Source organism: Gracilinanus agilis, chromosome 3 (genome assembly GCF_016433145.1).
Source record: "Gracilinanus agilis isolate LMUSP501 chromosome 3, AgileGrace, whole genome shotgun sequence".
Lineage (NCBI taxonomy): Eukaryota > Metazoa > Chordata > Mammalia > Didelphimorphia > Didelphidae > Gracilinanus > Gracilinanus agilis.
Window position 1 is genome coordinate 128,844,433 of NC_058132.1, and position 12,854 is coordinate 128,857,286.

Genomic DNA, 12,854 nt, shown 5'->3' on the forward strand with positions numbered 1-12,854 from the left:
ATGCATGGAACTATTTGCTCCATACTAAATGGCCACAGAATTGTTATGTTTTTAATAGGTGATCTGTTTTGCTGTCATTACTTGTTTAACTCTATAACTGTGTGCAGTGAACTCTCCTCCTTGCTAATATAATTTGCTGCTTCTAATCTGTTGTTGGCTAGGAAACCAGATAAATATTGTTATAACTGTTTCTAAATTAAGAATAAATAGTCTCTAAGTTGGGCCCTGAGGGATTCTCTGAAGAAATAAAATGAATAAACTTTAGTGCATGAACTTTGTGGCATCTTTAATAGTTTGATCAGCAACCTTTAATGCTACTTTCTGGTTCTTGACTGTGTTCTAAATATATGAGTTTTTTTTTGAGCAATGACATCTAGATAGATGAAATACAACTGTCAACTGCATGGTCAGTGTGTGTGGTCAATTGAAATATCAAGCCATCATCTTGGGAGATAAAACATTATGTCTTCTTTTAGGCTTAGGAGGGCACTTCCACATATTCCTTTACTCTTACTGATGGTACTAGCTGAGCATGTCACAACTGCAGCAACCTGTACACAGGTTGATTACCCTGTGGGAGAAATGAATGAATATCTTTCTGATCTGTGTAGCTAATCTCCCCTGATGCCTGTGGAGATAAATGACTCTATGCACCTGTCTGACTGAACCACATTTTCTTACTATACACATATACTCTGAGTCAGTATTTGTCCTCCTCTGCCTCAGGATACACGGTGTTGGAAAGTCCTCCATCGTAGGTTGCAGTATCAGGCTAACCTTACCCCTTTTTTTCACTAATGTATATGAAAGAATAAGATATTCTTCTCTGTGTACCCTATTTATTTAGCATCCAACAAACCTCTTAAAGTACCTAATAACGTACAAGTGCCTGTGTTAGATGAAAAAGAGCATAAGCCCTCAAGAAACGTAGCTTAATGCTTTCGTGGCTAGGAGTGGGGCACGGTTCACTGTCAGTAAAAAGTGATAAGAAGATAGGGGCACCTTCAGAGGCAGCAGGCGTGCAGGGCAAAGGTCCACGGCTATGCCCTCTGCAATGTTACTAGGTGTCTCCTGGTAGCTCTGGAAACCTCAAGACAATTTGCATAGATCAAGCATGAGCTATCAGGAGAATGATGGGATCAGAAAAGAATTCATGTGCTACTGTATTCCCATCTCCCAGTGGAGCTGGAAGTGAAGGCTTTGGGTGGGAGTCTTTCTGATGAGAAATCAGTGAGTTAAGAAAGAGTCTAGATAGCTGACTAAGTGATCAATTACCTTACTAACCAAGAATTGCCAATGGGTTGATTAGTACCTAAGGGAACTTAGCCCAGGTCAGTTCCACTGGACAGCAGTGACACTTCAGGGAAAAAGAAGAACCTTCAGCTGATCGCAGCAGCAGCAGCAGCAGCAGCAGCAGCAGCAGCATGGCTGAGAAGCTGCTTTAGAGGGGATGCCAGTACATTAGCTGCTTTAGTGAATGGCTTCTTTAGAGACAGAACAGTGGGCTAGTGTGGTGTTAGAGGGGAGCATAAATGGTTTAGGGAGTCTCTGGAACCATGCTAGAAGAGATGTGAGAGATAGAGTCAAGAAGCAGCAAGGGGCACAGCAGGATTCCAGGAGATACAGTGAGTGGTGTTCTAGTCATGATGCAATCACGTGGGGGAGTAAGTGGTTTAAAGAGTGTTCCCTGTAATCACCCTTTGGGAGCCTGGGAGATTTGTTGCTTGATTTTTCTCTTACTTAGCTATTTTGTGGCAATTAAATGCTCCTGCCTGATCTCTTGATAGAGTTTGAACATTATTTGCCTATGTTTACTCTAAATTTGCCAGCCTACTTTTGACAAAGAATGCTATTCGCCTCCAGAGAAAAAATCGTTGGGAGTCTGAATGCAGATCAAAGCATACTGTTCTTCATTTAAATTTGTATTTTTATTTGGAGGTTTTGGTTTTATATTCGTATTCTCTTACAACAATGACCAATATGGAAATATGTTTTGCATAACCACACATGTATAACCTAGATCAAATTGCTTACCATCTCCAGAAGAGGAGGAGGAAGGGGGGAGAGGGAAACAATTTGGCTCTTATAATTTTGGAAAACATGTTGAAAATTATTACATGTAACTGGGAAAATAAACTATTTTTTAAAACCTTGCCAGATTTTACTTGAGATAGTCAAAGGTTACAGAATCATATGCGTCTGTGGGTGGTGAGGGAAATAATCTCTGTGTCCTCTTCTTTCTCACCTATGTCTATATTCTTCTCTCATCTGGAATTAAAACAGCTCAGGGCTTGCTTTTTTTTCAGAGGTTTCTTGCTCCCATTAAAGAAAGAATATTAATATTCTAGTCTGCATTTTAGGCACAAGTATGCCAGAAATAACTTTAAATTTATTTTAAAATATTCTAAATCCAAGCATTTCTACATTGAAGAGAAACATTCAAACCATTTTAGCTGCCAGGTCTCCCTTCTACCTTATGCCTTTGGATAAATCTTTCAATTGGGACAATTTTTGAGGTAACATAGGAATCCTGAATAAGGAAAAAGCCACATTATGTTAAAACTAGTTTGGGGTTATGCATAATTGCCCATATCTGTCTCCCTCTTACTAGGGAAAACGAGACTGATAGATCACTTGAGTTCAGGTGTTCCAAGATGTAGTAAGGCTAAAACAAATCAGGTATCCACAGTAAGTCCTTTACCAAAATGGTGAGCCCCTGGGGAGGTGAGGAGTAGGGAAACCAGATTGCCTAAGGAGTGATGAACTGACCTACATCAGAAATGTGGAACAAGTCAAAGTTTCCATGCTGATCAGTTTTGGGAGGAGTTGAGCCTTTGAGTGGTCAGTGAACTTCCAGCCTGGGTGAGAAAGGAAGATCCAGGCTCAAAAAACAATCCCAGTGTAGGGTTACTATTCTAGGACAAGAGACAATTGGTTACTCTTTGACTGAAACTATTCAAACCCTTCCTTAATACCCTACAAAGACTGAAAGGGCTTCCTCTGTGCTGAGAAACTATACTGCTCTAACTTACGTGGGTCACAGCACTAATCATTTCAGGGGGTAGGGAAAGCAATTATCTCAACTAAACTAGAATTATATTTGTTTATCACTTTTCATCTCTTTTCCCAAGACTTTAGCTTTTGTTTTTAATTATTTATACCTTTTCCCAATGGGAAATATCAAAAAGGTTTTTTTTTTTTTTGTGGATGAGACATAGTTTAAGTTTTAGCTAAAAAATAATGCTTTCATACTCCTAAGGTTGAATGCTTCACACAAGTTGTTATTACTGATGGGTAGGAAATATATATGTATATTTTTTTCACATTTTTCCCCTCTGTTCTACCTTTTTCATTACTGAAATTAAATATATTCTTAAAAAAATTCCTCACCTCCTGTCTTAGAATCTATACTAAGTATCAGTTCTAAGGTAGAAGAGCAGTGAGGGCTAGGCAATGGGGGTTAAATGGTGACTGGCCCATAGTCACACAGCTAGATACCTCCAAGGTCAAATTTGAACCCAGGACCTTCCGTCTCCAGACATACCTCTCTATCTACTGAACCACCTACCTGTCCCTAAGCATATTCTTTTGAGTCCCTATTCCTATTCACCAAGACTTTTAATTCAGTACTGGAGAGTTCACCATCCAGTTAAATTTTTGGTAAATTAAACATCTACAAATGCACCAACGAATGAATATGACTATAAAGAATTGTTCTATCCTATAGTGCTGGGCCTGGAATCAGGAAGACCTGAGTTCAAATTTGGCCTCAGATATATAACCCTGGGCAAGTCAGTTTTAGCCTCAGTTTCCTTATCTTTAAATGAGTTGGAGAAGAAAATGGCAAATCACTCTAGAATCTTTGCAAGAAAACCCCAAATGAGGTCATGAAGAGTTAGATGTAACTGAAATGACTAAACAACAATAATAATATGGTTCAGGAAATCTTTAGGTAACGTGGCTAGTGTTAATATTAATGAGAATTTTGAAGGTGAGTTCTACTTTTATTTATTCCCTCTATTACTTAAAATAGATGATACAAAATGTTTTTGTTCCATATCATTTTCTTAGTCGCTAATAATTTCCAATGAAAATTGTCAATTTTTAAAAGAAGTAATCCCACCCTTTCTCTTTAGCTACTTACTGGCTTTTTCTTTTCCTTCCTCTTGTCTCTAATAATATAGGTTTTGCCAAGCTGGAGTTAGGGCAGGAGAGTCATAGAGAGATCACCTTACAACTAGGGTCTAATTGGAAAACAGGTATACAGGATGCTAACTACTTTATAGGTGTGTGAAAATCTTTGTATACAATTATAGAATTGTGGGCTTAATGGGATTTAAAATTCAAAGAGATTTTAGAGATCATTTAGTCTAACATCTTTGTTTTACAAGGAAACACAGCTGAGTGTCAGGGAGGTCAAACAACTTACCTAAATAAATAGCAGAACAGGGAGCTGAACTCCTTCTTTTGACTTCAAATTCAATGTTATTTCAATTATACCAAACTGATTTCTTCTCTTTCCCCAAATATGAAGTCACGGGCCTAATTTGATCTGCATTTCCCTTGTTTTCCATAATAAAAAACTACACGATCTTGTTTATGCTAGAGTCTTTCATAATAGAATTGAAAAGGATAGTAAAACCCAATTAACTGATTATTAGAGGAGAAAGTTTAAATTAAGAGAAAACCTCAATGTCTTATTCTTTTCCAATTCTGTGTTGTAAATATAACCATTTAAAACTCCAGACCACCTGTAATTTCATTGATGTGGGTACTCCTGTCACTTTTCTATGACTCAGTAGGACTTTGCCCCTTAAAATAGTCTTAATTTTAAACACTGTTAAAATTTGTTAGTTTAATCTATTCAATAATAAATTATATCCATACAACTTACACATTCTATGTCATGTATGTCATACATAAAATATATAGAATATTTACAAAATAGAGTAATCAAAGCCTTTAAATATAGGTCTGTAATTTCCCTGATATAGAGAATTCCTAATGAGAAAATTTCTGTTATCAGGAGTTCTTAAATCCTTTCAGAGGGTCTGAGAGGTTAATACTATTTTCATAATAATCCAGCTTGGTCCCTGATAAGTGCAATAATGAATCCTATGTCTCATTATTTGAATTCATGCTGCGTATTTCCATAGGACTGGAATCAGTTGCCCTATGTACATAATTATAACTTCAATAAGTAAGAATTTGAATACATGTGAACATTTGTGGGATGCATTGTTTTCATTAATAGAGGCCTACCTAGCAATATATAATTTGTCTATTAAAATACAGTACTTCTCTGTCTTCCAATTATATATCTTCATTATATATACTTCATATACTCTAACCAATTCAACATATCACACCAAATTGAATGCAGGAGCAGATATGAAAATCTAGCTGTTTGTAAATAAATTATACATTAGAGGTTTACAAAAATGTGTAAAATCATGCCATCTCCTCATAAATTTTTTGTTTCAGAAAATTATTTTTTCATAAAAGTTATCTATATTGTATAAAGTTTATTATTTTAAAGTATATCAGTTCTAAATAAAATATTTCTAATAAAATAAATATTGACAGATATAATACACATTAAAAAAAGGTCTTTGGGATTCTCAATGATTTTTAAGAATATTAAAGAGTTTTAAGAAATTTGAGAATCGCTAACCCAAAGCACATCCTCAATGTTTTGCAACTTATATCCCTAGAGAGTTGCCTGGTATGTTGAAAGAAAAAGTGACTTCTTCACCCTCATACCATCAGTATATTTCAGAAGTTTTACTTCCTCTCTTTCTCTTGGCTTCTCTGGCTTCATTCAAGTCCCAGCTAAAATCCCATCTTCCACAGGAAAACTTCTCTGAGCTCTATGAATTCCAGAACCTTCCCTTTGTTGATTATTTCCAATTTATCCTGTATCCTTGTTTCTTTTTATGTAGTGGTTAGCATGTTGTCTCCCCCCATTAAACTGTGAGTTCTTTGAGAGTTGGGGTGGGGAGTGGGGGGTGGAGGGGAGCTGTCTTTTACCTTTCTTTTGAACTTGGATGCTTCTACCCCAGTGCTTAGTAGTATTTAATAGGCACTAAATAAATATTTTTTGACTGACCAACCAAGGCACATATTATAGGGTTATCCGCCTAATTTCAAGAAATCTAGAATTAATAATAAGAGTTAATAAGTACCTATTATAATATATTGATGAATGTGTTGTTGATAACTATAAATTTTGCCAGTTAGCAATGCTTCTATTTGGGACTATTTTAATTAAAACGAATTGCTTAAACATGTAATTATTGTAATGATAATTGGTATGCAAATAGGTACTGATTAAAAGGTTTTGATAAATGCTTTAGAAAATGGTTTGTTTTTATTAAAATGAAATATATATATTACCAATCAGTGTTCATTATACTACTTAGCTAAATCATCAGTTTGTTGTTACTGGATAAATAGAGGTCATCTTATTTTTGGTTATGCTATGGATCCAATTTGATACAGCTTCAGTATTTTTGAAAACTTACGTTTTATATTTGTGAACAGTCCTCTTTTGGCTCTTAAGGTAAGTGAGGCAATGTGATATATCTCAAAGAATGATGGATTTTTTATTTAGAGGATAGGGGTTTGAATACTGTTTCAGTTGTTTATAAACTATATAACCTTGAGGAAATCATTACTTCTCTGGACCTCAGTTTCTTCAACTGTAAAATAGATGAAAATGTGAAAGAGCGAGAGAGAGAGAGCGAGAGAGAGAGAGAGAGAGAGAGAGAGAGAGAGAGTGAGCACTTAGGGCTTTTATAGCTCTTAATTCTGTAATCCTATAATTTATGTACATTAGAGCTAGTGTGTGTGTGTGTGTGTGCGTGTGTATGTGTGTGTAGGAAAAGTTGGTAGACTTTCTGTGTCACAATCACAAAGATAATGCCATTCAAAAGTAGGTAGAACTACTTATTGCTTTCATGTGCAGCCAAGCAGCATACCATTTAGAACATCTGTTAGGATTGGGATTGAGAGCACCAACTCACTCCCTTAAAGGTGCCAAACAAGTAGAAATAACTTTTACCAACTATTCTTCTGTATTGGATTTAAACCAACCATTAGGATTAAAAGGCTCTTATTTACCAAATGTTTATTTGGCTCCAGCAAATTATATTTTTGCATAGAATAATGTCTTTATGGCATCTGCTCTAAAGCATGTGGCCAGTCTTGCTTGCCTTTCAAGTGGTCTGGTTTATTTAAAAACATGAAAATGTGAGGTTGTTTTGCTCACTTTTTGAGCTTATTGTTAAGGTTGAGATTCCAGGAGAAGAATGAAGTGCTGTATTTTTGCTACATGCTCACAGGAAGCAGACTGTGGACAGACTTTATGATAGAAAAGGGACAGTCATAATAATAATAATTTTATTTAAATAACAGTTTAAATAATTGGGCTCAGAAATGCTTATTTTGCCTTCCAAGGATCTAAAGTTTCGTTGTTTATGAAACAAATGAATTTTGGAGGTAATAAGCTACTTGATTCCAAGATACTTAAATGAGTCAGCTTCTGAAATGGTATCAGGCTAACATTAATGAAGTTTGTATACTCTGGAAGAGGGCAGAGGTTTTGTTAAGCCAGTGATTTTATAGGAGAGGAAATGTAGCTTGATCTTGAGAAAATTAAATTTGGTTTGGGGTGGGGAATAGGTATACTCATATATTGCTAGGAGCTTTGTACACAGCTTCAATCTTCCTGAAGAGAGGTCTGGAAAACAAGACTAATAAAATTGACTGGACTATTTAACGTAATTAACTCATTATTGAAAATATGCCCCAAGGAAGTAATTAAAAAGAAAATAAGGACTCTTTGTAAAAAAATTTATAGCCACATTTTTCATAATAACCTCAGATAGGAATGGAACAATAATATAGGGGAATAGCTAGACTTTGCCACATTAATGTAAAGGTTTATCATGTTGCTATTATTAATAAGTGTGGGGAATAAAAAGAAATGTGAAAAATCTATCTTAAAATAATGGAAAAGGAAAAAATCAGAATTCAGAGTTCAATCTATGCATTAACTATATCATATTTTTTGATACTTCCATAGATTTATGAGCTCATTGACAGGTATTCTTTCCAGTAGTATAGATTGTAATCTATCTGTAACTTTTTAACCTGTGAACCTGTTCTTCATGTCTTTCTGTGAGTCCCTCACAGTGGGTACATTCAAAGTACAAAGTACATCCTATATGTTTCTTGACATTGCATGGTGTAAGAATTTATTTTTTATAGACTGCTTCAGGGGCTTGGATTAGAAAGAATTCCCGTATATTAGAAAGAATTCTTGTGTTTGTGTCTTGGATCACTGGCTCTAACTAGACCATGGACTTTTGTGTTTCCTTTGTTCTTAGGAATTACAATGAATTCTTTCCTTTTAATAAAATCTTGTTAGGCAAAGGAGACAATGATTCTTTCCTGGTCTATCTGACTCCCATAACCTATAGGTAGAGAAGGGGTGAAGATTTGATGGATGACCCCCTAAATAGCTATTTTCCAATTAGAGATGCCTTGAGATTTTCAAAGGAGGGGTTGAATAATGAATTCCTAAAAATATATTTGTAGATTTGCCTAAAGAACCTTCTCTGGTCATCAAGGAGGCCATTGACCTATCAATCCGTTGGTTATTTGCTATCCTAATCAATAAATTGATATTCTTACCCAAAAACCAGTTTCTTGAAATATTTTAATCCTAACAAAGGATACCATTAGAGCGAACCCATAGTTATTCCTTATTATTACAGCTCGAATGGCCCATCTCCTTTTCTATCCATATATGCTTTTGGTTATATATCCTTTATGTCATGCTGTAGTCTGCTTACACTCATCACATTCCTCTTCATTGCTCTTGGCTTCTTATCAAAGTTTAATTATTTTGTAGATTGTGTTATTCTATGAATTGTAACAATGCAGCATTATTGGAAGAGTATTGTTAAAAAGATGGTCCTTTGAAAAAATGGTCCTTTGTTTTAGGGAGAAAGTTGGAGTTATTCAAAACATTGTCAAAACCAATCCACCCCACTCCTATTCATTTCTGAGCTCAGTTCATAGTCTATCTTACAATGTCTGTCCAAGATGCATGTATATTAGATCAGTTATATAGATTGTTGATCTAATTGCATTGTAAACTGAGCATAAGCTATTTTTTTATCCATTTGTTTTTCCATTGTAAATAACTGTTAAACTCCTTATTTTAGTGATTTTGAATGTTATTTGGGATATATGTTAGTTTGATTATTGATATGGTCATTTATGCTGCTAGTTTTCCTTATATTAAACCAGCTTTGCATTCCTGTTATAAATCCTAACTGGTCATAGTGAATAATCCTTGTGGATATATTGCATTAGCATAGAGATGACAATTAAATCCCTGGGAGCTGATGAGGTCACTAAATGAAGTAGTGTGGAGGGAGAAAAGAAGAGGGCACTGAGATAGAACCCTTGGGATATAAGGCTAGAGGGCATGATCTGAAGAGTGATCTAGCAAAGGAGAATGAGAAGGAGGGACCACATAGATAGGAGGAAAACCAGAGAGAGTGGTGTCCTAAAAACTCAAGATAGAAGAGAGTAACGAGAAGAGAGTGAATCAGTGTGAAAGGTTGCAGAGCGATCAGTGAGAAGAGGCTACTGACTTGGTAACCTTTGGAGAGAGCAATTTTGGTGGAATGAGATGCTTACTACTTGTATCATCCTTGGCAAGACATTTAGTTTCTCAGTGGCCAGCCCCTTTACCCACCATCCCCACCCCTGACTCTCTAAGACTCTGCATTGGTAGAGAGAGTTTATCCTTCTGGGCTTTCCCCAAAACCATCAACAAAACACATAAATTACATGATTATGAGGTGTGTGTATATAATTATATATCTATATTTAGGTACCTATAAGAAGTGTTATAGGACTTCAGAGAAATAAGAGATTATGTTAGGCTAGAGTATTTAGGGAAGATGTGAGGTTTGAAATAGCCAGTTATTCTGTCAGGAACAACAGCAAAGACTTCTTGTAGAAGGTAGGATTTGAGCAGAGTCCTGCGGGAAATCAGGGGGCAGAAATGAGGAAAAATAGCTTTCCAGGTGAGACAGTCATGAAAAGGAATGGAGTCAGGAAATGGAGTGGCCCACGTGACAAGAAGAGCAAGGAGCCATTCATGTTGAATAGTAAAATGTAAGTACACTGGAAAGGTAGGAATGAGCCAGGTGGTGAAGGATTTTAAAAGCCAGGGGAGGGGCAGGTAGGTGGCTCAGTGCATTAAGAACCAGGTCTGGAGATGTGGGTTTCTGGGTTTCCTATGTGGCCTCAGACACTTCCTGGCTGTGCCACCCTGCATAAGTCACTTAACCCCAATTACTTAGCCCACATTGCTTTTCTGCCTTGGAACCAATCCTTAGTATTGATTATAAGACAGAAAGTATTTAAAAAAAAAGCCAGAGGTTTTATATGCAAAAGAAGAAGGCATTGGAGGTAGGAGGGAAAGTAACAGCAAATATTTGAAGGCAGGAAGAACATTAACTGTGGAGGAAAGTCAAAGAGACTATCCTTATTAGAGGAGAGGGTAGCTGGTGTTGGAGAGTAGGTGGAGATGAGGACATGTTGTGGAGGGTCTTCAAGGCTTGGGCAAATTGGTATGGACTTTGCTGGACTATCGAAATCCATTAAAATTTATTGAATAGGATGATGACACAATGAAAGCAGTTTTGGGTAGCAGTGTGCCAAAGAGAGTGGGCTAGTCAGGAGAGATTATAATAATTCAGATATGAAGTGATAAAGGCTTGTTGCAAGATTTTGGAAACTGAAATGAGAAAGGACTGACTTGGAGGCACTTTGAAAGAAAAGTCAATAGGATTTTTTGTGATTTAAGGTATGTAAGAAGAATCACAGACTTTTATAGCTATAAGGACCCTAAATGTACTCCAGTCTTGTGATTCTGAAATTTTTCTTTATCTTGGAACTCTCTGAGCAGTCTGGTGAAGCTATGGACTCCTTTTCTGAATAATGTTTTCAAATGGATAAGATTACAATGGAAGGAAATTATAATGAAATAGAATTCTCCAAATGTTAAAACGAACATTTGGAGTTCATAGACTCCTGGTTAAGAATTCAGGATCTAGCCCAGCTTTCTCCTACAGATGAAGAAGCTGAGACCAGTGAGGGTGACATACCTGGTAAGCGCCAGAGGCACAGCTAGAATCTCACGCTGCTAACTTCCAGCCTATTGATCTTTTTGCTTCATGCCATTTGCCTTTTTTTAAAAACTCTTACCTTCCTCTTATGACAAAGAATCCTATTTGCCTCCAGAGAAAGAACTATTGGGGTTGGAATGCAGATTAAAGCATACTATTTTTTATGTTTTTATTTTGGGGTTTTGGTTTTATATTCATATTCTCTTACAACAATGAACAGTATGGAAATATGTTTTGTGTGATAATGTATAATCCAGATAAATTTCTTACGAGCTCAAGGAGAGGGGAGGGATGGGAGAGAAGGAAACAATTTGGATCTAATAACTTCAGAAAACATACATGGAAATGGTTATTGCATGCAATTGGGAAAATAAAATATCTTAAAAAATAACCCTTACTTTCTATCACTCCCTCCTCCAATCTGACAGTTAACCTCTCCTCAGAACCCTCTCTGAGAATTCTGAGTTTCCCTCCTGCACATTCTGTCTTCTGCAATTCAGCAAACTCCTCTATCTTTATTCTGCCACTTTGCATTTTGTCCAAATTCCTTTCTTTCAGAATCCATATAAGTATCAGTTCCAAGGCAAAAGAGCAGTAATGGCTAGTCATTTGAGGTTTAGTGACTTGTCCAGGGTCACACAGTGAGGAAGTATCTGAGGCCAAATTTGAACTCAGGACCTCCCATCTCCAGACCTCGCTCTCATTCTACCGAGTCACTTAGTATTGCCCCCAATACTGTCTCTTCAGCAGCTAGAAGAATTACAGATGATTTCAATACATCCAGCACAAGATTCTTGAAGGTTATGTTCAAGCATATTCTTCTTACAGCCAACCTATCTATTACAGCTGTTTCTCCTGACTAGAATCTTCTTCCTCCTTATCTTTGCCTCCTGGTTTCCTTGTTCCTTCAAGTCACAGCTAAAATTCCATCTTCTATGAGAAGTTTTTCTGGTCCCTCTTCATGTTAGTGCCTTAAATTGATCCTGTCTTTGTCTTGTTTGTACACAGTTGCTTTCATGTCCTCTCCCCCTTTAGACTGTGACCTTCTTGAGAACAGAGACTTTCGGTTTGTCTTTGTATCCTCTCTGCTTAATACGATGCCAGGCATATATCAGATGCATAGACTGCTCATACTTTGCTTATGAGGGGAAATCCAGAAAATTCTTTTCCTCAGGAAAAAAGCAATATCTTCTCAGGGGGTTATTTCACTCAAGCTTTTGTGGATACTCCCCCTCTCCAAGAAGCTTACCCTTTCTGAGGAAAACCACGCATTTGCTTACTCTTACTTCCAGTATGCCCTCAACCTGTAAGAAGTCAAACCTTTTAAACTTTTTATTTGAACTTGCTCTGAGAAACCCGAAAGCTGAAGTAAAGTGATGTGACATCTAATGTTGAATAACTCAGTCAGCTGCTCCTTCCTCTGCCCTGTCTTGCCACAGTCCTGATTCACCAAATTCAAGAGCATTTATTAAGCCCCTGAGATATATAAAGGGTTCTCTTAGGCTCTGGCTTTCTCTTTTGCTACTGTGTTCACTTTTTCTTATTTGCATGTTGCTTTATGATTATCTTATGTCTTATCTGAATTGTTTGTATTCTGAATTGTGAGTCCATAAAGCCAGAAACTGGGTTAAATTTCTTTTG